At 42.2% G+C, this 24,292-nt stretch overlaps 1 pseudogene; it reads right to left on the reverse strand.

Moving 5' to 3' along the window:
* Positions 1-24,292, reverse strand: part of LOC111953917 (outer dynein arm-docking complex subunit 2-like) — a 77,714-nt pseudogene that overhangs the window by 27,710 nt on the left and 25,712 nt on the right.

Here is a 24,292-nt window from a genome sequence, read left to right on the forward strand (position 1 = left end):
GGAACCCAAAGAATTACGCCACAGTGCGCCCGTTGTCTGGTATAAATAACATGTAACGTGTTTCCCATGTGTGCTTCCACCAACAAGGCCGACATTGAATGCTGTCATAATTAATTAAACACTCCCTAATCACGGTATCTCCGTGACTGCAAACGAGCGAGCACTCATCAGAAGAAGTCCCCTGCGCCATCTGTCTTCCGTTTGCACATAAATCAGTCTGGGGGATCATAACATAAGATTCCAGTCCGTAGGGCCTCCTAAATCAAGCCCAACAACAAACTAAACTTCATATCAAGTGCCAGAAAAGTACTGTCCTCACAAGAGCAGGTATGAAACACGTTAGCATGAAGGAGACAACTGACAGTTTGGATGAGGGATGGAAACGGGGAGACCACAAAGTCTCAAGGCAGTTGCACAACGTGTGTTCTTTCTTGTAAGTTACAGAAGGGATTGTAATGTGATATTTTCCTGTATTTGAATATTTATTTTGTCTATGATTTCATGAACCTATACAGTGCAATAGCTTAGAATAAAAATAAGCAAATAAAATAATTAGTTATTTAAAATTATTAAAAAAAATATAGGTAGTCTTATCGATAAGTTTGTTTTGAATAGTAACCCTCCAACAACCAAAAAATGAAAAAATCACATTGTGAACAGAACATGAAAAAACATGCGTAAGTCAGACATGGCTTTCGGACACATATGAAGTTTCACATATGTTAATCTTTCACGTAAACTCAGACACATGTGGTTTCCCAACATTTCACAGGTGATATTAGGGTGGCATACCTTCCGGCAGGTAGTCTAGTGGTTGGAGCGTTGGGCCAGTAACCAAAAGCTTGCTGGATCAAATCCCCGAGCTGACAAGGTAAAAATCTGTCGTTCTGCCCCTGAGCAATGCAGTTAACTCACTGTTCCCCAGGCGCCGAAGATGTGGATGTCGATTAAGGAAGTCCCCCGCACCTCTCTGATTCACATTTCAGTTGAATACATTCAGTTGGACAACTGACTAGGTATCCCCCTTTCTCCCATTATACATTTCACATGTGTGCTTTGGTAACTGGCAGGATTAGAACCTGGGGCTCCCACAGGAGAAGCCAACATCTTGACCATTCAACCAAGAGGACCAACAAACACGTCCGACTCATGTCCACTACACTTTCACATGTGCATTTTCACAGTGCAAATCCGATTTTCGCAACTGCAATTCATGTGAGGTGAAAACACTCTTTTCTTCTCACGTGAAAAGGTGGTGTTAAATGTGAACTCTAAATCTAACACATATGAAAATATGATTTCACATGTGAAATTTAAGCTCAACATGTGAAAACAGCTATCTGTTGTATCTCACATTGTAAGGGAAGAACTTTTTCCCTGGCCATGTGATCCTGCACCAGGAAAACAAAGCCAAACAAAGCCAAGTTAACTGACATGGATTTTGCGCCTGAATTTGGAGCACCAGACTTTGGACCACAGACAAACAGACATCACCCTGTAGTCCAGTAAATCAGTGAGACAATAGCAGGCCCTGGTCCTTAATCTGAAAACCAGCTCTGACCATACGTGGTCTGGAGCAGGAAACAATCAAATGTGAGCTATGTTAATTGCTCAGCGAACTACTGTACACACAGGTCCTCAAAATAAGTCACTGCCACAAGACATACAAAAAGCACTTGTGGAAATAACGACTTTCTGTCCACAACTAAATGTGAATGCAAAATGACAAGGCCTAAATATACATTCCATGTGAAAACATGGACCTGAATGAATGGGTTCTGATGTAACATTCTGCCTGGGCTGTGTGTTGAATGTCTTTGGGAAATTAGGCTAGCTAGCCTAATTGCTGAAATGGCCTTATTTCTTCACACCAACGTTCTGCTCTTTTTATTGCACCACTGTGGTTCTGCTTATCTTAACCATATAACTTTTTCCTGACAATGGCGTTAATGGCTTGCCTAACAAAATGTACTCGGACTTAAGTTATTTATTTGCGCCCAGTGTTAATTAAGTTAGGGCCTTGCAGTCTGTAACAGCCTTGTAAAAGCAATGGAATTCAGATGGGACTGTATACTGTACTGTTTGCAGCATTTGGGAGCATTGAAACCAAATGAGCACTTACTGTAGTCTAGAAGCAGGACTGGACTGTACGTGTTCAGTGTTTATGTTTTTACAGCCCTGAGGGCTTGGATGGCTGAAGGTATGCTACCCTGACCAGCCTAGCACCATGAATGACCACAGAAGTACAGTAAAACTGTGGGACGCGCCACCACAACCATATTTATCACAGCAGGGTCAATAAACAAGGCTTTTAAAACTGTCACTCAGCTGAAAAAGAACATGAAACATGAAACCTACCTGGTAAAGATGAATGATTAAGATCATAGCCTTACATCATCATTAGGACACATGCCAAGTCAAATCAAATCAAATCAAAGTTTATTTGTCACGTGCGCCGAATACAACCTTACAGTGAAATGCTTACTTACAGGCTCTAACCAATGGTGCGGAAAAAAAATATATGTGTGTGTGTGTAGGTAAGTAAAGAAATAAAACAACAGTAAAAAAGAAATTTGAAAAAAGAGTAGCAAGGCTATATACAGACACCTGTTAGTCAGGCTTATTGAGGTAGTATGTACATGTAGGTATCGTTAAAGTGACTATGCATATATGATGAACAGAGAGTAGCAGAGTTGTGTCATAACACTGTCTGTCAACAACATTAATAGGACCAATTATGATGCTGAATGGCAGCTAATAACAGAGGTTATGACACATTTTGAAGAGCTTGCAATGACATTGCAGTGCATGTCTGGTCATAAGTGAGACTTCAAACAAAGTGCTTACCACCACTGTTGATCATTTGAACATGGTGGGTGATTTACACCACATAATTAAATATATTATACATCTCTATGACTTACGCCATGTTCTCTGGCTCTGTGGTGCAGGCCCCCACAGCCTTGGTGACGTTGACCAGCAGAGCCTGGTTGGTTCCGGATCAGCAGCTTGACCAGGGGCTGGATGCCTCCACATTTCCTGATGGTGGCCCTGTTGGCAGGTTTCTGGGCCTTGTACTCCTGGAACCTGAGGGAAGGCATAGCACCAGGGTCAATCAATCACTTAATTCAACCAATCACTTTAATCTTTATATAGCCTTATATGTTATATGCTGCTTTGGACATAAGTGTATGGGCTTGAAGAAAAGGACAGTGATAGACATTTTAAATATTTGAGTCACATAATTCTGAATCATAATCAATATCCTGTCGATCAATGGTTCCCAAACTTTTTATAGTCCCGTAACCCTTCAAACATTCAACCTCCAGCTGTGTACCCCCTCTAGCACCAGGGTCAGCGCAATCTCAAATGTTGTGTTTTGCCATAATTGTAAGCCTGCCACACACGATACACACGATACATTTATTAAACATAAGAATGAGTGTGAGTTTTTGTCACAACCCGGCTTGTGGGAAGTGACAAAGAGCTCTTATAGGACCAGGGCACAAATAATAATAATCAATAATTCAGCTCTTTATTGAACCATCTTACATATAAAACCTTATTTTTTCATCAAAAATGAATGAAAATGAATAACTCACTGTCACGCCCTGACCTTAGAGATCCTTTTTGTCTCTATTTTGGTTTGGTCAGGGCGTGAGTTGGGGTGGGCATTCTATGTTTTGTGTTCTATGTTTTGTATTTCTTTGTTGTTAGGCCGGGTGTGGTTCTCAATCGGAGGCAGCTGTCTATCGTTGTCTCTGATTGAGAACCATACTTAGGTAGCTCTTGCCCACTGTTTTGTGTGTCTGCACCAGACAGAACTGTTTCGTTTGTTCCGCTTTGTTATTTTTTGTTCTAGTGTTCAGCTGTATTAAAAATCATGAACACGTACCACGCTGCACCTTGGTCCTCTTCTTCAAACAGCCGTTACACTCACCACAGGTTAATGAGAAGAGTGTGCTTGAAAGTATGCACATAACGCTGTAATGTTGGATTGTATTGGAGAGAGTCTCAGTCTTCAATCATTTTCCACACACAGTCTGTGCCTGTATTTAGTTTTCATGCTAGTGAGGGCCGAGAATCCACTCTCACATAGATACGTGGTTGCAAAGGACATCAGTGTCTTAACAGCACGATTTGTCAATGCAGGATACTCTGTGTAGCCCAATCCAGAAATCTGGCAGTGGCTTCTGATTAAATAAAATTTTCACAGAACAGCTTGTTGCAATTTTGATGAGGCTTTCTTGTTCAGATATCGGTAAGTGGACTGGAGGCAGGGCAGAAAGGGATAACACATCCAGTTGTTTGTGTCATCCGTTTCGGGAAAGTACCTGCGTAATTGCGCACCCAACTCACTCAGGTGCTTCACTAAATCACATTTGACATTGTCCGTAAGCTTGAGTTTGCACACAAAAAATCATACAATGATGGAAAGACCTGTGTGTTGTCCTTGTTAAAAACTTATTGTGAATAGGGGGGCGCTGTTTTCACTTTGGAAAAAATCATGCCCAAATTAAACGGCCTCGTACTCTGTTCTAGATCATACAATATGCATATTATTATTACTATTGGATAGAAAACACTCTCACGTTTCTAAAACTGTCTGAATTATATCTGTGAGTAAAACAGAACTCATTTGGCAGCAAACTTCCATACAGGAAGTGAAAAATCTGAAAACGAGGCTCTGTGTCAGGGCTTGCCTATTCAATTGGCTTTTATTTATCGATATGTATGCACTTCATACGCCTTCCACTAGATGTCAACAGGCAGTAGAAGGTTGAATGGGGTGTCTAGCTTGATGTGAGGCCGAATAAGAGCTTTTGGAGTGACAGGTCCGGTATTTTGTTTGTTTTCGACAGCGCGCGGGGGACCTCGACATTGTCTTCTGAAAAGCGTTCGGTATACACGGCGAATTGCTCCGGCTCTGATTTTATTTGATACATTTGAGAAAAACATCATAAAGTAGGATTTTTCAACCGAGTTTGATCAGTTTATTCAATGTTTATTGGGACTTTTGGAATTTTCCGTTCTTTGCGCCAAGAGATGATGGGCATGTTCGCGCCACATGGCTAGCCAAAGTTGATAATTCGATAGAAGAAATTCTAAAACCAAACAACGATTTATTCTGGAAATAGGACTCCTTGCACAACATTCTAATGGAAGCTCAGCAAAAGTAAGACACAATTTATGATGTTATTTCGTATTTCTGTGTAATATGTTGACTCCAACTCGGCGGAGAATAGGTGAGCGCTGTCTCACAATAATGCATTTTGTATGTTGTAGTAAAGTTATTTTAAAAAATCTAACACAGCGGTTGCATTAAGAACCAGTGTATCTTTCATTTGCTGTACAACATGTATTTTTTAGTAAAGTTTATGATGAGTTCTTTGATTAGATTAGGTGACTGTCCAAAATATCTCCGGAGATTTTGGTGAATTGTTGCTACGTATTCACAATGTATAACCACGATTTGCAGCTCTAAATATGCATTTTCGAACAAAACATAAATGTATTGTATAACATGATGTTATAAGACTGTCATCTGATGAAGTTGTTCAAGGTTAGTGATTCATTTTATCTCTATTTTGTCGGTTTTGTGAAAGCTATTTTGGCGGGGAGTAAATGGCATTGTGTGTTTGGCTATTGTAGTGAGCTAATAGAAATATGTATTGTGTTTTCGCTGTAAAACACTTAAAAAATCGGAAATATTGGCTGGATTCACAAGATGTTTATCTTTCATTTGCTGTACACCATGTATTTTTCATAAATGTTTTATGATGAGTATTTATGTATTTCCCGTTGCACTCTGTAATTATTCTGGCTGCTTTGGTGCTATTTGTGATGGTGGCTGCAATGTAAAACCAGGATTTGTAGCTATAAATATGCACATTTTCGAACAAAACATAAATGTATTGTATAACATGATGTTATAAGACTGTCATCTGATGAAGTTGTTCAAGGTTAGTGATTAATTTTATCTCTATTTGTGGGTTTTGTGAAAGCTACCTATGCGGTGGAAACATGGTGAAAATATGCCGTTGTGTGTTTGGCTATTGTGGTTAGCTAATATAAATACATATTGTGTTTTCGCTGTAAAYCATTTTAAAAATCGGAAATGATGGCTGGATTCACAAGATGTTTATCTTTCATTTGCTGTATTGGACTTGTGATTTCATGAAAATGATATTATATGATATCCCTGTCCCGTTAGGCTAGGCTATGCTAGTCAGCTTTTTTGATGAGGATGCTCCCGGATCCGGGATGGGTATTAAGTAAAGGTGGAGACAGAGAAGAGCTCCAACTTCTTAAACAATTTTGTCCCGCATAGTGAATATAGTTGCGGAGAGTCCCTGTAATCCTAGATTCAGACCATTCAGGTGAGAAAAAGCAGTCAGACAAGTGAAAATGATGGTCAGTAAAGAAAACTTTAAGCTCGTCTCTCAATTTAACAAAAACGTGTCAATACTTTCCCCCTTGATAACCAGCACACTTCTGTATGTTGTAAAAGCATTACTTGGTTGCTGCCCATATCATTGCATAGTGCATAAAATACACGAGAGTTCAGGGGCCTTGCATTAACAAAGTTAACCATTTTCACTGTAGTGTACAAAGCATCTTTCATTCCCTTGGCAGCAAGAGCCTCTTGGTGGATGCTGCAGTGTACACAAGTGGCTTCGGGAGCAACCGCTTGCATGCGCGTTACCACTCCAGTATGTCTCCCTGTCATAGCTTTTGCGCCATCAGTACAGATTCCAACATGAGCAGCAGCTACGTTTGGCTACATACAGACCATTAGTGGAATTCCCGCGAGAGAGTAACGGTTAAAGTGATTGGATGTCAATTATTTGACTAGGCTACCTGTATTTGACATTGTGTTGTTATTTCGCTGAACACTAGATGTTTTAATTTTATTTTTGGCAGTGAAACGAGGCTACTCAGACGAGAAGAACCTCACCCAAATGTATAGCCATGTTGGATTTTTCTTAATTTTTTAAATGTGAATCACATTTTAATTTGGCGTACACCCGACGGCATTGCGCGTACCCCTGGGGTACTGTAGAAAGTGTCCAAGGCCATTTGGTTTTGGTCATGATCCACCAAAATATATTCTGTGCAAGTAAAACAGTAATGAACGGAGCGGCTGCCAAAGCTAACTTTGGCTGATTTAACGTAGAAAAACAATGTTATTCCTATGGACACCACTGAAGTGTTATCTGCAGGTCACTCCTACAGTAGAATTACCTTGTAATTGCACACATAACTTTTGATAAATGGATTGCGAGTCATGTCTACTTTTGTTAAACCAATCCCAGCTCGCGTAATTACGATGGCAAAAGAAACATAACACAAAGCTTCCCGAATCGGCCCCTCATACAAACAGAGGGCTCCACACAAGTGGAAGCATTATCAAAGCCTGGCAAAAGACACAGGAACCACAGAGAGGCTTCTGTGTAGCAACTTTATGAGTGATTGTTTTGCTCCATCTCTTTTTGTAAAGAGATCTGTTACAGTGACACATTCATTCAAATTCGTGATGCAAAGAACTTGAATGCTGCCTGCCTGCCCTTTTATACCACAGCCAGTTAGTTTTTAAGAAGGGGCTCTATATGAAAGAGTAATTTCAAGGACCACAGGAAAGGAAGAGACCCTCCAAGACGCTCAATCGGGATCATAAAGGGACTGGGAGACTTTCAGATGGATACATTCTAATGCCTAATGTAGAACAGAAAAATTTACTCACTTCAAAATGAAGGAGAGTGAACTGCTGCCTGAATAGGCCTTGGGCTTCGGTGAGCAATTTTCTGTAGATAGAAATGTGAGGCAAGAAAGAAGTATCATTACGATACATAATTATGGTCTGTTCATCATAGACTCTGGAACAGAGGTAAGAGAAGGAGGACTGGATGGATAGTCAGTAATTGTAACTGAACCACACAATCTTGACCTCAAACATTATTGTGTTGGCAAATACAAATTAGTTTTGGCAAGGAGCACTTTCCATTGCAAAGTTATTCCCTCACTCTTTTGTTACAGAGCTTAGTTTTACAAAGCGTTTGTGTGTGTCCATAACACCAAAGTATATATATTTCGAAGCGGACACATATCAATGCACCTATAAATCTGCTTTTAAATCTGCACGAAACAACGGTCCAAAACTTTCCTAGTGCGAGACGGAAAGATTGAAATGACCTTTTTATGAAGGCATTTCATACATATAGGCTATAGGTCTAGTCTCCCTCCATATTGCAGGCCTTATGAAAATGTTCATCTCTGGACATCTAGACAATGTAAAGCTTTAAAACAAACAGACTTAAGTTATGAAGGTAATTCTATTTTTAACCGTCAATCATCTCTCATTTTGATGCATCATTAATCAGGCAAATAGCTAACAGATGCTGCTTCTTCTGGACTTCTGATCTCCCTACTTACATCTCAGGCCCGCATCCAAAATGGCACCCTATTCCTTATTTAGTCCATTATTTTTGACCAGAGCACTATGGGCCCTGGTCAAAAGTAGTGCACTACATAGGGAATATGGTGTCATTTGGGAGGTAACCTAAGGTCCCTCCTGTACCATACAGCCAGGCCATGTTAAAGATAACTCACAAAAAAGCCTGCTGTCTGCTATTGGCCACAAGGGCTTGTTTAAGTTGTTCATGTACTACTTGTGAATACAAAAAAAGGTCAACCATATTACAAAACGATTTTTTGCCTCGAAACACCACTCGGCCCATGATTGATTCTGAAATGAACACACGCCTTGAACAACTCACCCTGAAACTCTCTATTACCGTTTGCAGCCTTTCTTGCTTGACAGTAATGGCTTGGTCATTTTATTCCAAGCCTGCGTCTGACCTTGACATTTTTATATGTTATTCAAATAATCCTGAGAGAGTAAAGAAAACTCAGATCCACTCGCAAATGTAAGTGTGTATTAAAACACTCAGTGCTATACTCTGCATCACGCTGGTTTCCTCTCTTCCCTGCCTGCCTGCCTGGACAACCCACGGCCACATTTCTACCTTTGTTCACACCCAACCCCTTGAGCCGTCCCAAAAACTAAACTAAACACAAACGCTACACAGGAAAGTAACCGTTAAATCTCTCACTCTCACTGACTGGATTCCTTAGTTATTTATCACATCCCCACTTAATGAGTGTGAGGGCACCCTTCTGAGGGGTTTGATGTTTGCTAATGAAGTGTCACCCAATTGCGGTTTTGTATGCGATTATTGGTATCATTCTAATCATTGCTCTTATTATTATTATGGCCCTTTTTGCATAGCAACAGTGTTATGAGTAATTACGCTGCGGCAAGCAGCCTGTAATGGGAGCAAGTGCATGGAGGTGCCACATTACTCATTGCCAGTGCAGTTAACTTGTTTTATCGCCTTGCCAGGCTGCACTCTGAAGGGCTCCCAATCTCTGCCATTTTTTTATGCAGCAGAACTGGACTGAATATGAAGGCTTGTTTAGTAGCCAAAGGACTGAAAGGCAGTCTGAAAGGTTCACTTTGTTCCCTGAAAACCCATACTGTATAAATTCTTTAGTCTTTACAGCTAAATATGTTGCCAACCAACACTCCTCTTTCTATGCAAACAGAACATACACTTTTGTTTATGACAACAACCACTGGTCTAGTTGTCCATCATGAACTTGGCACCAGAGATAGTAATATGCACATGCTCTTTCCATGACATAGACTGACCAGGTGAATTCAGGTGAAAGCTATGATCCCTTATTGATGTCACCTGTTAAATACACTTCAATCAGTGTAGATGAAGGGGAGGAGACAGGTTAATGAAGGATTTTTAAGTCTTGAGACAATTGAGACAATGTATGTGTATGTGTGCCATTCTGAGGGTGAATGGGCAAGACAACATTTTTAAGTGCCTTTGAACGGGGTATGTGCCAGGCACACTGGTTTGTGTGTGTCAAGAACTGCAATGCTATTAGGTTTTTTATGCTCAACCGTTTCCTGTGTGTATCAAGAATGATCCACCACCCAAAATTTATCCAGCCAATTTGACACAACTGTGTGAAGCATTGGAGTCAACATGGGCCTGCAACCCCGTGAGCGCTTTCGACTGCTTGTAGAGTCCATGCCCCGACGAATTGAGGCTGTTCTGATGGCAAAAGGGGTGCAACTCGATATTAAGAAGCTGTTCCTAATGTTTTATACACTCAGTGTATATCCACCTGTTTAAAATAGAGGGTTATTGGCATACTTCTGTAATGGGATCTTTGTTTAATTGAATGTGGCAACAGGCACCTGCTTTCAGTTGGGAAGACTTAACTTAGACTCTAAATGTAGGATATCATTCTGTCAGTTATGAAATATGAGTTAGAGAGAGATCGGTGTGAGTGCTACTGGGCCGTCTGCAATTTTAAATCCTACAGTGTTTTTGAGTCAAAGGCTAGACATTTCCACATATCTTAAATCATCACATAATTTTTTATTTTTTTTTAAACACTCTTATCCTAAAAATATATAAAAAGACACAGCCTTATCAGTTTGTTGGCATCGTTTCTGAAAACAGGTCTTGAATTTATTAAGAGGTTACCGTGGTATAAATGAATGCATATGGCTTGTATTGTATGTCCCCCGAGTAGCCCAGAGTAAGAAAATAAATACAGCTAAATCATTTTCTTTTTTTAGCAACCGTCAACAGCTGTCAGGGCACGATTTCTATCCGTTATTTATTTTTAGGGGAAATTACTGACATAAAAAAAAATTCCATCGCAAAATAAAGCTAGCCAGGAAAGGTTCCAAAAAGTGTCACTGTTGAAGAGAACTAAATGACAATTAAGTAAACGTAGGCATGCGTAACATGACAAATGATTTAAGAGTCTGTCAACTTACATTTCTGACATTATGAAGTAGTACTTTTTTTAGGCAGCTTTCTCTCAGTCTGCTTGGCCATGTTCAATACTAATTGGAGGAGAGCTGCTTTAGACTAAAACATTATTGGGTGTCTATAAAATCAAGACTTTACCTCATCTTTTGTTAACAGTAAAAAAAGAGCACATTCCTCCTGCAAACAGTCATGTAAAAGATAAGAGATAATAGAATCCGTGGCAGAACTCTACATTTTGTCCAAATAATCACTTTGACCAGACACAACGTAACGGATGAGATGTGACAACATTTGGGAGTGAAAAATGTGAGACAGCGATATGAACAAGTGAGAGGTCTTGTAAAAACACCACACGTGATTGCAGCCCTTCGACCCTCATCCCAACTGCTATCGGCTTTCCATTGGAACGTAATGTAGACCCATCTGCCCAAACTATCAACTTAGCTCTCTAAAACACGGAAAACACTTGCTCACTACGCTAGCAAACATATTTTCGAAGTATTCCAAGCACCTATGGCTACCCATTCAATAAATGATGAATGGACGTCAGTCAAATATCTCTGTACTTCTGCGMGGGGGGGGGGGGGGGGGTMGTCAAAGTCAGGGCTAGACCCCACTACAGTAAATAATATATAATATATGGGATCACAACCAGCAAACACACAGTTTAACTCTGGTGCTGGTTAGGCTCACATCTGAGTGGGGCTGTAGTGATAATGAGGGGTAATAATAATGGGAGGGAGGAATAAGGGGCGTAACGTTACTTAGCCACGTTCTCCATGCTGATGGAGCACTTCCAGATGGCCCCTGTGGTGGCGGCCAGGAGCTGCTTGTTGTCTGCCTGGCTCAGCAGAGTCACCAGGGACTGCAGGCCCTCGTGCTGACGTACGAGGTCACGGGTACGCTTCTCTTCCGCACACTAACACAGACGGTGAAAGACAGGCAAAATATACAGCTTTGGGGCTATTAGTACACATCTAAAAACGATGATGGACATAGTTTTGTAAGTTCTTTGCCCTAATGCTTATGCATTGTTCACATTCCCAGCATCAATGTACATTTTTGCTTCTTAATGGGTTCCTTTTCAATGAGAATAGGTATGGACCTAAGACATAGGACCACCTTGAAGAGCTTGTGGTTGTCACAGTTGAGTCCTCGATCATGCCCTCAGTCTGGATGGCAATTCTGTAAATTAAAGTGTAGGGAAAATACGTAGGCAATCAGAGACAGTGTGTTGGGTTCCAATGAGGAATCACAGAGTGGTCCTCTTCAGGGTGGCACTCCATGCCTTAATCTGCTGAACATGCTTCCCACACTATGGGTGCACCCGAAATGGCACCCTATTCCCTATGTAGTGTACTTCCGTTGACCAGAGCCTCATAGTGAGCCTCTCACCTCTGAGGCACACTCCGGCAGGGTTCCCACCACAGGGATTAGCGTGTTCTCATGGGGAGACTTGAGCAGGCAAGCCAGAAGAGGGATTCCCCCAGCCTTGCGGATGGCCTCCTTGTTCCTGGTGCTCTTACTGCAGCTCCAGAGGGCCAGTGCCCTGCAGCGAGCCACCGCCACGTCTTTCTCCTGCTCCTTTGTCAGGCCCGCCGAGTCAGGCACGCAGTCTAGTAACTCCACCTGGGAACACATACACAGAGTCAGACACGCACACATACACCACACACACACACACAGGGCTGCCGAGTTAGGCACGCAGTCTAGTAACTCCACCTGGGAACACATACACAGAGTCAGACACGCACACATACACCACACACACACACACACACACACACACAACACACACAACACACAACCACCACACAACACAACACACACACACACCACACACACACACACACACACAACCACACACACACACACACACACACACCACACACACACACACACACACACACAGAACATGTACACACACACAGAGCACAACACACACACTCGATGTCCCGCGTGTATCAAATACAATTTATATCAGACATTGCGAAAGTAATGTCAGATTTGTTCAGTGAATGTGAAATCCACAGGAGATGCTGTAATGATAGCTGTGGTTTCCATTGACGCAATGTATTAAACGAGAATAACAAAGTTGTTGGCCATGATCAGGTGCATAATTAAATCCTATTACCGTGGGGTCTTAAAAGAATAAAAAAAGAGACTCAGAATGTGGAAAATCAGCAGGTCTACGTGTTGATGTTACAATATCGAAACCCCAGAGTGACCCTTTATGACCGTCGGTCTGTGTGTCAGGGCTGTGCTAATCCATAGTTCCTGCACGGCCACTGACACAGAGCAGGCAGAGCTATTACACATGTTATGCAGTTCAAAGGTGGTCTCAGTCTGTAGCTTAGCGTGAAGTTAATCTCTCCTCTGAAATGACTGCAATGAGCCCATCCGATTTGGTAATTGACATAAATATACAAGGCCCACAGGCTTTAATCACAGGTCGCTCTGTCAATAAACATCAACTCAGGTCCGAGGATGTCAAAGGACATTCTGTCTGTTTCCCCCTGACTGACTTTGATGTATGTCACATGAGACCAAGGAAAGGGGGAATGGAGGGTGGGGACTATCAGGGAACTTAGTGTATGGAAACTCGAGGGAGCTAGAAGAGCCAGAACTGTGAGGAGTTGGGTTGGGCTGTGCTGTGTGTTGGTGTGTAGTGGAGGAGTAATTCTGTGCTATGTGCTGTTCTGTAGTGAGGGAGTTATTCTGTGTAGTGCTGTGCCATGTTGGCCTATGTTGTGCAAGTTTGCTCTTTGCTGTGCTACAGTACAGTATGTGATTCCAAATTGGCTCTGCAGTGGGTTAGTTAAAGAGTGCTGCTGGCAACAGCAGCAGGGCTGTGGGTTCAATTCCCGCATGGGTCACACCTACATATATATTTATGTGTCACTGTCAATGCCGACAGTTGTGTAAGTCTCTTTGGATAAAAGCGTCTGTCTAAATGGCATTATTATTATGTTCCCTTGTGCAAGGCTTTGCTTTGAAGTACAGTACAGTATGTATTTTACAACCATACTCACCAGTCTCTTGATTCCTCCGTGCTGTCTGACCGTCCTCCTTGCCCGACGGAACTTAGCCCCGTTGGCGATGGTCTCCGCGGCCAGATATTTCAGGTCATTGTCTGGGGAGTCAGCAATAGCCCGGCGGATCTGACTGTTACGACTGATCTCCTTCAGAATCTTCAGAGAACCAATCTAAATCAAACACACAGATGGTGAGTCAACAAAGTATATCTCTTTAAATCAAGAAAACTTTTTGGGGGGGCCTATATTAAGAAGAGCTGTGAAGCCAATGTCAACAACATGAGGTACATCTGTCAACAGGAGCACAAATAAAGAGAATTATGTAAACCCCCAAAACATGCCGCTGTAAAAATAGACAGCAATTTCTAAAGAGTTTCAATATAAAGGCATGCTGTATATAAAGCTCCCACACATCTCATTAGGTCTATTGGAGTCGAATTGATATCCTGTGTCCTTAAAGGCACCGGGCCTGCCTGCTCAGGCCTAGTCAGTATACTCTTTGTATCTGAAACACTAGGCTGGCACACACAGCACAGCTCTGTTCCCCCCGCCGGGCAACCAGGTCCGCTTGGCAGGGAGCAGGGACTGGGAGGGCTACTCACTTTGCATTTGATTTCTTCTGTATCCATCAAGTTAATGAGGACTTCAAGGCCACCTACATCCCGGATGGCCAGTTGGCACGTCTGCTGGGCTAAATGAAAGTCCCTCGTGGAGCACAGAGCAATCACAGTGGCCGTCTGGTTGCCTCCCTGAAATAATAATGAAAACAAGGCACCAATGAATGAATGAATGAAACCGCAGACAGAGAAAATAAGAATTAAAGAGACATTTAGAAAAGGGGAAACACAGTGTCTGCCCTCCTGCCATACTTTTCTCCCCCTGTCTTTTTTTTTCTCACTCTCACTGGCTTTAACCATGCCTGGTGTGGCTATTTTGTTTGCCACAGTTTGGTGAGTGTTTAGTTTTGTGACACTAAACACTGGTAGAGAGAAACTATTCGATACAGAATGGCACTCTGACTACTAAGCTGCCTGCGGTCAGAAAACCATAGACAATGACCTAAGTTAGAGATTAAAGAGAAAAATGAGCATTGAAATGATGAACATAATAATGAGTAAGCACTTCAAAAGACTCTGTTTTGACAGTTGCTACACACACACAATAACTCAAGGCTTGTTTCTAACCAATTAGCTACTTAGTAACTACTACTAAGCAAACAAGTGGTTTGGGGGTAGAACATATTTCCTTTGATTTCACTACAAGTGCCTCAATATATGGGCAGATGTAGGTTTATTGCTTCTTAAGTGCAACATACAAAACAATGTAAAATGTAAAACAGGTGACTTGGGGTCATTCTTCTGCCATTCTCAGTTACTTTTTAGTCTGCATTGTGTTTTTTTGTTCCAGTGTATTGTGTTTTCATGTTCAAGTTTCAAGTTTTAAATGTCACGTGCACAAGTACAGTGCAATCCCTAAACCCAACAATGCAGTAATCAATCAATAAACAAATGAGAAATATAAATAAGAAGAATACAAAAAAAGAAGAAGATACTGTATATACATGATCCGTTCGAATATTTGCAATATTTGTAAGGACAAGATGACTAGGCAACAGGGTGTGTGATAAACAGAGTAGCAGCAGTGTAAATGATGATTGATTGTGAGTGTGCGTGTGTGTAGAGTGACTAGAGTCAGTATACGTGTGTGTGCATGTTATGCGTGTGTGTTGGAGTGCCAGTGTGCGTCAGTTTGTGGAGTCCTTAGAGTGTACGTAAAAATGAAGAGTCAACTCAGTCTGCTTATCCATTTTGTTAGCTATTTAGCAGTCTTATAGCTTGGGGATAGAAGTTGTTGGTGTCAGAATTGATACACAGGTACTGCTTCCTATGCGGTAGCAGAGAGAACAGCCCATGGCTTGGGTGGCTGGAGTCTTTGACGGTTTTCCAGGCCTTCCTTACACACCACCAGGTATAGAGGTCCTGGATGGCAGGGAACTTGGCCCCAGTGATGTACTGGGCTGTCCGCACCACTCTCTGTAGCGCCATGCGATCGAAGGCAGTGCAGTTGCCATACCACGCAGTGATGCAGCAGGTCAAGATGCTCTCAGTGGTGCAGCTGTAGAACTTTCTGAGGGCCCATGCCAAACTTTTCAACCTCCTGAGGGGGAAGAGGCGCTGTCGTGCCTTCTTCATGACTGTGCGCACGTGTGTGGACCATTTAAGTTCTTAGTGATTTGGAAACCGAGGAACTTGAAGTTGCAGTGTATCTTTTGTTAATGTGAAATGGTTTAGATCATGATGGAACAAAAGCATCTGATGGCAGATAGAAACAGAAATTCCACACAGTAGGTAGAAAATACAGCAGTAAGCTGGTGTAATACGAGATGTGTTACATGACTTTGAAATGTGACATGGCATCTTGAAGTCAAAATCTCCTGGCAATTGAACAATTAAAATCTTATTGTTTAATTTTTTTCATTTTTCAAAATTGTTTTTCTTTCTGTTCTCATTTTAAATGAACCACAGATAAACCTAGAAAAAAAGCAAGTTGCTTTTATTAGTTGCACACTTTATTAGTTGCACATCTCAGCCTCAGGACCATCCCAAACAGATTACTCTACCGACGCAGAGGAGACTCGAACGTCTTATGTAATGAACGTATCAATGTGAGAGAGAAGAGTTCTTCAAAGGGAATATCTAGAACATGTTTTAACTATAAATGACATAGTATGTTCTATGCAGTTCATGATTTGGGGGTACAGTTATAGCAGAATGTACTGCATCAGGGTTTACTGTGATATGAAGCAGTTGTTTGATCAAATCATTCACCCACAAAAAGAGGTAGCCTGACACACTGTTGGGAGTGGGATAACGGGCACATGTGTTCCCCATATTATGATGTTGGCCTAAATGTGAACCATTGGTCTAGTAACAGCAGTGGATCTCCTGCTTCGTTTTTCTCTCCTCCACCACTTCTCACTCTTCAAAGGATTCAGTGGGGCTAGGATCATACCTTTTAAAAACAAAACGCTATGTTTAGAACTGATAGCACAGAGAAAACCTCATATGCTTTCATTTTTGTTAGCTTTCGTCTCGAAGTATTGTAGACATTCTTTAAAACATTGACAACATCTGACAATCTTTTATGATGGACTCTCCTCCAGCTAGCATGATAGGGGCAGATCCGCAGACAGAGTGGGCAGCCTACAACTCAACCACTACATGTCTGACTACGTCCCAAATTGCACCTTATTCCTTAAATAGAACACTACTTTTGACCAGAGCCCTATGTGGGGAATAGGGAATGTGGGGAATAAAGGAATAGGATGCAATTTGGTAAGCAACCTTTGTCTGCATCTCAACACTACAGATTATGAAAGACACATGAAAAAAACTGTAAACACAACTAATGACTGGGGTTTACATAACATGATGAGACAACATTTGTATACAGTATTTATGTGACTTTTGTGATTCGCCACAGACAACAATACTGCATAGGTTTACTGCAGAGGTCAGGCTGATATGTGTTTTGTTTAGAGTAGTTTAAACCCAGGTCAAAACCTTTTTCTTATGACCCGTTCTGCTCCGTAAACCTGGGGAGGGACACACTGCTCAAAACATTTCGCTACCAGCGGGATTTGGCAATAACAACAGCAATTTCTAAATGTCTTCACAAATTACATCCAGAGGAAAAATATCTTTAAATATCACACATTACAAAGCAGGGAAAGAATGAAGGAGATTCATAAACTCTCATGATCTGATAAACGTAGTCAATTACCAATATATAAAACAAGCATTTATTATGGTTCTTTAATCCAGACACATACATTACAAACAGAGCAAGTGCAACAGGCACTAAGCACAAATATAAATATACAGTTCCAGTCAAAAGTTTGGACACACTTAGTCATTCAAGGGTTTTTCTTTATTTTTACAATTTTCTACATTGTAGAATAATAGTGAAGACATCAAAACTATGAAATAACACATATGGAATCATTTAGTAACGCAAAAAAGTGTTTAAAAAAAGTATTCTTCAAAGTAGCCACCCTTTGCCTTGATGACAGCTGTGCAGAGTCTTGGCATTCTCTCAACCAGCTTCATGAGATAGTCACCTGGAATGCATTTCAATTTAACAGGTGTGCCTTGTTAAAAGTTCATTTGTGGAATTTCTTTCCTTCTTATTAATGTGTTTGAGGCAATCAATTGTGTTGTGACAAGGTAGGGGTGGTATACAGACGATAGACATATTTGGTAAAAGACCAAGTCCATATTATGGCAAGAACAGCTCAAATAAGCAAAGAAAAACGACAATCCGTCATTACTTTAAGACATGACAGTCCGTCAATGCGGAACATTTCAAGAACTTTTAAAGTTTCTTCAAGTGCAGTCGCAACAACCATCAAGTGGTATGATGAAACTGGCTCTCATGAGGACTGCCACAGGAAAGAAAGACCCAGAGTTACCTCTGCTGCAGAGGATAAGTTCATTAGAGTTACCAGCCTCAGAAATTGCAGCCCAAATAAATGCTTCACATAGTTCATGAAACATCAACTGTTCAGAGGAGACTGCGTGAATCAGGCCTTCATGGTCGAATTGCTGCAAAGAAACCACTACTAAAGGACACCAATAAGAAGAAGAGACTTGCTTGGGCCAAGAAACACAAGCAATTAGACTGGTGGAAATTCCAAATTTGAGATTTTTGGTTCCAACCGCCTTGTCTTTGTGAGACGCAGAGTAGGTGAACGGGTGATCTCCACATGTGTGGTTCCCACTGTGAAGCATGGAGGAGGAGATGTGTTGGTGTGGGGGTGCTTTGCTGGTGACACTGTCTGTGATTTATTTAGAATTCAAGGCACACTTAACCAGCATGGCTACCACAGCCTTCAGAAGCGATACGCCATCCCATCTGGTTTGCTCTTATCATTTGTTTTTCAACAGGACAATGACCCAAAACACACCTCCAGGCTGTGTAAGGGCTTTTTGACCAAGAAGGAGAGTGATGGAGAGCTACATCAGATGAACTGGTGTCCACAATCACCCAACCTTAACCCAATTAAGATGGTTTGGGATGAGTTGGACCGCAGAGTGAAAGAAAAGCAGCCAAAGTGCTCAGAATATGTGGGAACTCCTTCAACTGTTGGAAAAGCATTCCAGGTAAAGCTGGTTGAGAGAATGCCAAGAGTGTGCAAAACTGTGGCTACTTTGAAGAATCTGAAATCTAAAATATATTTTGATTTGTTTAACACTTTTTTGGTAACTACATGATTCCATATGCGTTGTTTCATAGTTTTGATGTCTTCACTATTATTCTACAATGTGGAAAATTGTAAAAATAAAGAAAAACCCTTGAATGAATAGGTGTGTCCAGGCTTTTGACTGGTATTGTATATACTGTATGTTTTATTGTCACATACTGTTAAGCTCGTCGATGGAAGGAGTAGTTCAAGGTGCAGCGTGGTAGGAGTACATCTTTTTTTTTATTGATGACACCGAAAAAACAACAAATACAAAATGCACAGTTCTGTAGGGCTGGAAAGCAACAGTACAAAAACAAGATCCCACAAACTAAGGTGGAAAAAAGGCTGCCTAAGTATGATCACCAATCAGAGACAACGATAGACAGCTGCCTCTGATTGGGAACCATACCCGGCCAACAAAGAAATAGAAAACATAGATTGCCCACCCTAGTCACACCCTGACCTAACCAAATAGAGCATTAAAACGATATCTAAGGTCAAGGCGTGACACATACACTGGATAGGTGTTGTGAAATGTGTTGTTTTACAGGGTCAGCCATAGTAGTATCCCGCCCCTAGAGTAAATTAGGGTTCCTCAAGGGCACACTAAGCACTAAGAAGTGCCCTGGGAAGCAGACATCACACAGAGGGAATTTACGTGTTGAGGTCGCTCTGGAATTCACACCAGACACACAGGGCGGATGATCATCAATAATCAGCAACTCAATAGTAATTCCTCAGGTAAATGAGGAAGACCCATGATCTCGCCATCACGGTTGACAACTCCATTGTGTCCTCCTCCCAGAGTGCTAAGAACCTTGGCGTGATCCTGGACAACACCCTGTCGTTCTCAACCAACATCAAGGCGGTGACCCGTTCCTGTAGGTTCATGCTCTACAACATTCGCAGAGTACGTCCCTGCCTCACACAGGAAGCGGCGCAGGTCCTAATCCAGGCACTTGTCATCTCCCGTCTGGATTACTGCAACTCGCTGTTGGCTGGGCTCTCCCTGCCTGTGCCATTAAACCCCTACAACTCATCCAGAACGCCGCAGCCCGTCTGGTGTTCAACCTTCCCAAGTTCTCTCACGTCACCCCGCTCCTCCGCTCTCTCCACTGGCTTCCAGTTGAAGCTCGCATCCGCTACAAGACCATGGTGCTTGCCTACGGAGCTGTGAGGGGAACGGCACCTCCGTACCTTCAGGCTCTGATCAGGCCCTACACCCAAACAAGGGCACTGCGTTCATCCACTTCTGGCCGCTCGCCTCCCTACCTCTGAGGAAGTACAGTTCCCGCTCAGCCCAGTCAAAAACTGTTCGCTGCTCTGGCAGCCCAATGGTGGAACAAACTCCCTCACGACGCCAGGTCAGCGGAGTCAATCACCACCTTCCGGAGACACTGAAACCCCACCTCTTTAAGGAATACTGATAGGATAAAGTAAACCTTCTAACCCCCCCCCCCTTAAAAGAGTTAGATGCACTATTGTAAAGTGGTTGTTCCACTGGATATCATAAGGTGAATGCACCAATTTGTAAGTCGCTCTGGATAAGAGCGTCTGCTAAATGACTTAAATGTAAATGTAAATGTATAATAAATGTATCTACTTATCCAATAAGATTATGGAATCAACAACTGATTTACGCAATAAAACACTATAAGAGATCAAATTAATGTAACTGTTCAGACCTCTCACCACCAAAAACTGAAATCTGGCAGAAACCTTCACTGCTTGATACAACTCTTCCAAACAGTAAGGCAATAACATGGGTGTGTGTGTGTGTGTGTGTGTGTTGTGTGTGTGTGTGTGTGTGTGTGTGTGTGTGTGTGTGTGTGTGTGTGCCCCCCAACAGAGCTGGATCTATGACAGATGGAATGAAGCCACAGTCTGTGTTTCTAGTGTCTGTGTTCCTCGACCTCGGTCGGTGTAAGAAAGAAGCAACCAGCTTGGCAGTGTCCGCTTCCTGGAGAGTGCATGTGATTTGCACTCTTCTGCCGTATCTGGAGCAGACTAGCCATGTAGGGTGCAGATTAAGAAGAAAAAAGAAAGAGCCTTCTGCCAAGTCCATTATGGGTAACGAATAGGGAAAGAATGATTGGTGGTTCTCTCTTACTTCATATTGGACATAGGATCTTCTATAAAATAAAATGTTGAGCATATGACTGGCCTTGTAGCAGCTAGTGAAATAATACAGTTTGTGTCAGGCTTCCAAATGTGTTGTGGTATTTTGTGTCACTAAAAAGTTGTTTAACTTAAAAAGTATGGAAATATGTACAGATGTTCTGTAATACATTCTCTAGACATAAGTTACAGCATTCATAGTGGAAATTACTTAGTCTGGTGGAGGAGTAGGCCACTTAATTTCTCTGAGTTTCCAAAATAATTGTTCAAACTTATGTGTGTTGTATTTATATTTTGCCTTTTAGTCTAAGGCTTCCAATCAACAGTTAGATTTTTTCTGGTACTTAAGAAATTATTTCTGAGAAAGGTCTTTATAACATGTTAACAGAGCTGAATACTCAGTTCAAAGCTGTGAAACACGTAATTCATTAGAAATAATATTCACTTGTAGAAATTAAGTTAATGTGAGGGTAGTGACTGACCCTGGCTCTTTTGCACGGCAGGAGATCATGAGGTAGTTAGGAAAAGTGTTCTCCTGAGAGAACATGGGGCCTGTATTTCCGCTTCTGACCAGCAGAGGGTAGACAACCTCAACCATGGTTAAACAAAGTGTCATCGTGGATGGACGTGGGATCCCGCTCAATACCCAGGTGGTTCTATTATGACACCTACTTACATCACCATCTTACATTTTACTTGGAAATTAATATATTGTTTAAATTATAAAAATTATGTACACCTCATCTATCAAATCAAATCAAATCAAATTGTATTTGTCACATGCGCCGAATACAGCAGGTGTAGACCTTACAGTGAAATGCTTACTTACAAGCCCTTAACCAACAATGCAGTTAAGAAAATAGCCCCCTCCCCAAAAAATTGAGATAAGAATATCAAATAATTAAAGAGTGGTAGTAAATAAGAATAGCGGGGCTATATACAGGGGGTACCGGTACAGAGTCAATGTGCGTGGGAACCGGTGTCGAGGTAATTGAGGTAATATGTACATGTAGGTAGAGTAAAAGTGACTATGCATAGATAATAAACAGAGTAGCAGCAGCGTAAAATAGGGGGCAATGCAAATAGTCTGGGTAGCCATTTGATTAGCTGTTCAGGAGTCTTATGGCTTGGGGGTAAAAATATGTTCAGAAGCCTCATGGCTCTAGACTTGGCGCTCCGGTACCGCTTGCCATGCGGTAGCAGAGAGAACAGTCTATGACTAGGGTGGCTGGAGTCTTTGACCATTTTTTAGGGCRTTCCTCTGACACCGCCTGGTATAGAGGTCCTGGATGGCAGGAAGCTTGGCCCGGTGATGTACTGGGCCGTTCGCATTACCCTCTTTAGTGCCTTGTGGTTGGAGGCCGAGCAGTTGCCATACCAGGCAGTGATGCAACCCGTCAGGATGCTCTCGATGGTGCAGCTGTAAAACCTTTTGAGGATCTGAGGACCCATGCCAAATCTTTTCAGTCTACTGAGGGGAATAGGTTTTGTCCTGCATTCTTCACGACTGTCTTGGTGTGCTTGGACCATMRTAGTTTGTTGGTGATGTGGACGCCAAGGAACTTGAAGCACTCAACCTGCTCCACTACAGCCCCAATGATGAGAATGGGGGCGTGCTCGGTCCTCCTTTTCCTGTAGTCCACAATCATCTCCTTTGTCACATTGAGGGAGAGGTTGTTGTCCTTGTATCACACGGTCAGGTCTCTGACGTCCTCCCTGTAGGCTGTCTCATCGTTGTCAGCAACCACAGCAACCACTGTTGTGTCATCAGCAAACTTAATGATGGTGTTGGAGTCGTGCATGGCCATGCAGTCATAAGTGAACAGGGAGTACAGGAAGGGACTGAGTAAGGGTAGGGTTGTTACTTACCCTTACCACCTGGGGCAGCCCGTCAGGAAGTCCAGGATCCATTTGCAGAGGGAGGTGTTTAGTCCCAGGGTCCTTAGCTTAGTGATGAGCTTTGAAGGCACTATGGTGTTGAACGCTAAGCTGTAGTCAATTAATATCATTCTCACATAGGTGTTCCTTTTGTCCAGGTGTGAAGGGACAGTGTGGAGTGCAATAGAGATTGCATCATCTGTGGATCTGTTGGTGCGGTATGCAATTTGGAGTGGGTCTAGGGTTTCTGGGATAATGACGTTGATGTGAGCCATGACCAGCCTTTCAGAGAATTTCATGGCTACAGACGTGAGTGCCACGGGTCGGTAGTCATTTAGGCAGGTTACCTTAGTGTTCTTGGGCACGGGGACTATGGTGGTCTGCTTGAAACATGTTGGTATTACAGACTCAGACAGGGAGAGGTTGAAAATGTCAGTGAAGACACTTGCCAATTGGTTAGCGCATGCTCGGAGCACACATCCTGGTAATCCGTCTGGCCATGCGGCATTGTGAATGTTGACCTGTTTACATGTCTTACTCACAACGGCTGCAGAGAGCGTGACCACACAGTCGTCCGGAACAGCTGATGCTCTCATGCATGTTTCAGTGTTACTTGCCTCGAAGCGAGCATAGAAGTTACTTAGCTCGTCTGGTAGGCTTGTGTCACTGGGCAGCTCTCGGCTGTGCTTCCCTTTGTAGTTTGTAATAGTTTACAAGCCCTGCCCCATCCGACAAGCGTTGGAGCTGATGTAATACGAATCGATCTTGGTCCTGTATTGAAGTTTTGCCTGTTTGATGGTTCGTCGGAGGGCATAGTGTGATTTCTTATAAGCTTCCGGGTTAGAGTCCTGCTCCTTGAAAGCGGCAGCTCTACCCTTTAGCTCAGAGCGAATGTTGCCTGTAATCCATGGCTTCTAGTTGGGGTATGTACGTACAGTCACTGTGGGGACGACATCCTCGATGCACTTATTGATAAAGCCAGTGACTGATGTGGTGTACTCCTCAATGCCATCGGAAGAATCCCGGAACATATTCCAGTCTGTGTTAACAAAACAGTTCTGTAGTTTAACATCTGCTTCATCTGACCACTTTTTTATAGATCATGTCACTGGTGCTTCTTGCTTTAATTTTAGCTTGTAAGCAGGAATCAGTAG

The sequence above is a fragment of the Salvelinus sp. IW2-2015 genome, linkage group LG27 (assembly GCF_002910315.2).
Source record: "Salvelinus sp. IW2-2015 linkage group LG27, ASM291031v2, whole genome shotgun sequence".
Classification (NCBI taxonomy): Eukaryota; Metazoa; Chordata; class Actinopteri; order Salmoniformes; family Salmonidae; genus Salvelinus; species Salvelinus sp. IW2-2015.